Below are 4,919 nucleotides of genomic sequence, written 5' to 3'. Positions count from 1 at the left end.
TAGAAAGGAACTTTTTTTTTTTTTTTTTTTTTTGTCTTTTTGTCTTTTTTCCTTGTCCGGCAACGGATCGCAACCCTCAGTGTTGCCCCCGTACCGGACCGGGGACCGGCGACGGGATCGCAAGCCTCGGCGTTGCTCCCGCGCCTCGCTCAGCCAGTGAGCGGGAGCCGGTCTGTACGTGGGATCCGAACCCTCGGACGGGAGGGCTGCCGCGCTTCCCAAGCGGCGCACTATCCAGTGCGCCACCGGGCCGGCCCAGAAAGGAACTTTCCGAACCTGCTATGGAGTGTCTATGAAAAACCTACAACCTACCTTACCCTCAACACTGAATATGCTGGAAACGAGGCAAGGATGTCCATTCTCATCACTCTTATTTAACACACTAATGGAAGACCTTGCTGGTAAAATAGGCAAGAAAATAAAATAAAAAGCACACAGATTGGAAAGCAAAAAATAAAACTGTCTCTATTTTGAGGTGACATCATTCACGATATATAGACAAACAGAGGGAATCTGAAAAAAGAAATCCTAGAACTGCTAAGTGGGTTCAGCAAGGTCACAGGATACAAGGTCAACGCACAAATCAATTGCATTTCTTTGTACTAACAATAAACTATTGAAAAACAAAATTCGAAACAATACCATTGCTAGATGACTAGACAGGAAAAATGTGGTATATATACACAATGGAATGCTACTGAGACATAAAAAAAGAATGAAATTCTGCCATTTGCATCAACATGGATGAGCCTGGAGAAAATTATGTTAAATGAAATAAGACAGACATGGAAAGAGAAATACCTCATGTTCTCACTCCTAACAAGGTGATAAGAAAGAAGTAAGGAAAGAAAGAAAGACAGAAAGAAAGAAAAGGAAAGAAAAGACCACAACAATATTTTGGACTTTCAGAAGGAGAGAACAAACCTAAGGATACTAGAGATGGGGGTAAGGGAGAGGGGGTTGGGAAGTGATAGGTCAGGTAAAGGGCATAAAGAAAAATTACGATTTGTAATAGTGAATATGTTAATTATAAAAAAATACAATACTATTTATAATCACTCCATAATATGTGAAATACTTATCTATAAATTTAATTAAACATGAACAGAATCTTTATGGTGAAAACTACAAAACCATGATGAAAAAACTAAAGATCTTAATAAATGGAGAGATAAATCATGTTCATGAATTAGAAGACTCAGCATAATACAGATGGCAGTTCTTCCCAAACTGATCTATAGATTAAATACAATTCCTTTCAAATTCCGTAAGAGATTTTTGTAGACATAGGCAAGTGTATCTTAAATATAGTAAGACAAAGGAACTATAACAGCTCAAAGAATTTTTAAACAGAATAAATCTAGAGGAATCACAGCACCGAAGTTTATGACAGTTTGGTATTGGCAGCAGGATAGATATATTGATCAATGTAACAAAATAGAGAAGTAGATCTACACAAATATGCCCAAGTAATTTTTGTCAATGGCGCTAAAGCAATTCAATGGAGAAAGGACAGTCTTTTCAACAAGTAGTCCATGAACACTGAACATCAATAGAACAACAACAGCATAAAAGAACCTTGCCTGTATCCTTATACAGACATCAGCTCAAAATAGATCATGGATCTAAAACATAAAGCTATAAACTTTTAGAAGAGAATGTAGGAGAAAATCTTCATGACCCAGAGTTAGGCAGATTTCTTAGACATAATGCCAAAAACATCCATAAGAGAAAAAATAGATAAATTAGACTTCATAAAAATTTTAAATGTTTGCTCTGTAAAGATTCTGTTAAAGGGTGAAATAAAAGCCACTGAGTGCGAGAAAATATTTGTGCATCATGTATATGACAGGAACCTGAATGCAGAATATAAATTTTCAACTCAACAGTAGGGGGGGAAAAAGGAATCCAATTAGAAAATAGGCAAAAATCTTGGACATAGACTTCACCAAAGTCATACAAATGGCAAATAAAAACATGACAAGTGTTCAACATCACTAGCAATTAGAGAAATACAAATTTAAAGCTGCAATGAGATGCCATTACACACCTATTAGAATGAGCAAAGTAAAAAAATACAAATAATGCAAAATGTCAAGGGTGTTGTACAAAAATGGGATCTCTCAGACATTGCTGGTGGAAATGTAAAATGATATAGGCCACTCTGGAAATCAGCCTGGCATTTTCTTAAAAAGTTAACCATACACTTACCATGCAACCCAACAATCACAGTTCTAGTTATTTATCCTAGAAAAAAGAAAATTTCTGCTTATAGAAATGTACACAAATGTTCATAGCAGCTTTTTTTATAGCCACAAACGAATATACCCAAATGTCTTTCAACAGCATAGTTAAGGAAACAACAGTGTGTCTGTACAATGCAACACTACTCTGCAATAAAAATCAACGAACCATTGATACACACAACAACTTGCATGGATCTCAAGGTCATAATGCTGAATAAAAAAGCCAATCTCAAAAGGTTACGTGGTGTAGGACTTCCATTCATTTAAATTCATTAATAGTTATTTATTATCCAGATTACTGTCTATCTTAGTAAATATTCTTTGCATTCTTGAAAGGAATTTGGATTCCTTTTTGACTAATGATGTTTAATATCATTTTAGACCGTTCCATAAATGTCAATTAAGTGAAGTTGGTTGATAGTGTTGCTCAGTTCTTCCATATCCCACCTGGAAGTTTAGCTCTGTTTTCTGCATCCAGTGAGTCTCCCATTCTCCTTCCGTGTAGCCTCTTCCTACACAGAAGTCTGGAAACTTTCAAGGCAGTGAGCTGGGATGGTAGTAGGACTTGCTTTATTGGATCCCATCTCTCAGAGATCACTGTCCTTCATCTGACACATTGAAAACCTTTGTTTCATATATTTTGTCTGCTTTTTCAGTTGTTTCAAGTAGAAGGGTAAACTCAGTCTCTGCAACTCCTTCTTAGCCAGATGTGGAAGTCTTCAACCATTCTATTTTCTCTGGACATTTTTAATATTTCCTACATTCTCTCCCTGGCCTCAACTACTCCAATTTGATATCTTCCTATTCTTTTCATAGCCTATACAGAAACCCCACAGAACTTGGAGTTCTTCAAAGGTAAGGAGACAGTCTTGCATCTTTAAATGTTCATGCTTCTTTGCCCCTTTGTCCTAGTTATCTCTTCCTCATCCTTAAATGGAGAACATTTAAGATATATTTCTTCTAGGTTTAACTCAATACTGACCACAAAGCAGGTAATTCATAAATATTTCCTTTTGTGTATTGTTATTTGGCCATGGGTGGGGAAAGATAAAGTCAAAAATAGACTAATCCTAAATATTAGTGACATTTTGTTTTAAAACTGAATAAATTCTAAATAAAATTATATTATTTATGCTTATCTTCTCAAAATCCTTCCTTTTATACTCAACGGTTATAAGTTTGTCTGTTTTCAATAACTCAAGTTTGCAGTAGAGTTTATCCACCTGTTTCCTTCTCACTCCTGCTGAGTCATCTGGACTTTCTCCAGGGCTCTCCATTTAGTGCCGGATTTTACTCAATACGAGGCTGGCAAAGTCACTCAATTTTATTCCAGGAAAGGTCCTTCTATTTATTTCCTAGGCCAGCTGGCATCTTAAAATCCTTTCCAATATTCATGGGCTATCTCATGTTCCAGGTTCTTCTTGCCTTTGCTTTTTCTCATAACACTGGATTATTTAATGAGGCAAAGGCCATTTGTCTTGAATGTTGGTGGGCAGAATTCCTAGTCCTATCACAAACCACCAAGCAGAAATTATTTAACTAGTAAGACAAGATGGTATTTAAAATTTAAAAAAAAAATCAAAGGATAAAAGTAAAGGGCAAAATCTGATTTCTGTACTTTAAATGAAGGTCCTCAGGACAATATTCTCACACAAAACTATAACATTTTATTATTATTATTATTATTATTATTATTATTATTATTATTATTATTATTATTATTATTATTATTATTATTATTATTATTATTATTATTATTATTATTATTATTATTATTATTATTATTATTATTATTATTATTATTATTATTATTATTATTATTATTATTATTATTATTATTATTATTATTATTATTATTATTATTATTATTATTATTATTATTATTATTATTATTATTATTATTATTATTATTATTATTATTATTATTATTATTATTATTATTATTATTATTATTATTATTATTATTATTATTATTATTATTATTATTATTATTATTATTATTATTATTATTATCTTGGGCAGCTGCCTGGTATGGGAATCTGAAACCTTGACTCTAGTGTTATAAGAACATTTTTAATTACTAATATAATAATATACTTTGGAATATGTTTCAAAAATATATATTTTAATTAAATGACTTGAAAGTATGTATACAATAGTACTTTTTTTTTTTTTTGTCCTTTTTGAGACCAGCCAGACCGCGCTCAGCCAGTGAGTGCTGTGAACACACTGGTCATCCCTATATAGGATCCGAACCTGCGGCGGGAGCGCTGCTGCGCTCCCAGCACCGCACTCTCCCGAGTGCGCCACGGGCTCGGCCCTACAATAATACTTTTTAAAAATTACTTTTCTCTGCTTTTAATTTTTGGAGACTTCTTGAATATAAACTGGGTTTAATATTGAATTATATATCCATTGGTCATAAAATATTGATTAAGCATTGACATATACTGTGGGAGCACATATGCTTGACAAAGAACAGGGAGTGCACCAAGGGCAAAAGTCCTAAATGCACTTATGCAGAACCTAAGAGTTGAAAACAGCAAGTGCTGGAAACAGCAAATAGTTTCTGCTAGGTTAGATAAGAACATTAAGGTCATTTCTTATCCAGCTTTGTCGGGCCTCCCTGAGCCAGAGGCCGACAAAACCGAGCGGGAAGAGACCCCAGTCCAG

The sequence above is a fragment of the Galeopterus variegatus genome, unplaced genomic scaffold, assembly GCF_000696425.1.
Source record: "Galeopterus variegatus unplaced genomic scaffold, G_variegatus-3.0.2 Scaffold68, whole genome shotgun sequence".
Lineage (NCBI taxonomy): Eukaryota > Metazoa > Chordata > Mammalia > Dermoptera > Cynocephalidae > Galeopterus > Galeopterus variegatus.
The sequence above is the reverse complement of the archived record's forward strand: the minus strand, read 5'-3'. Positions refer to the sequence as shown.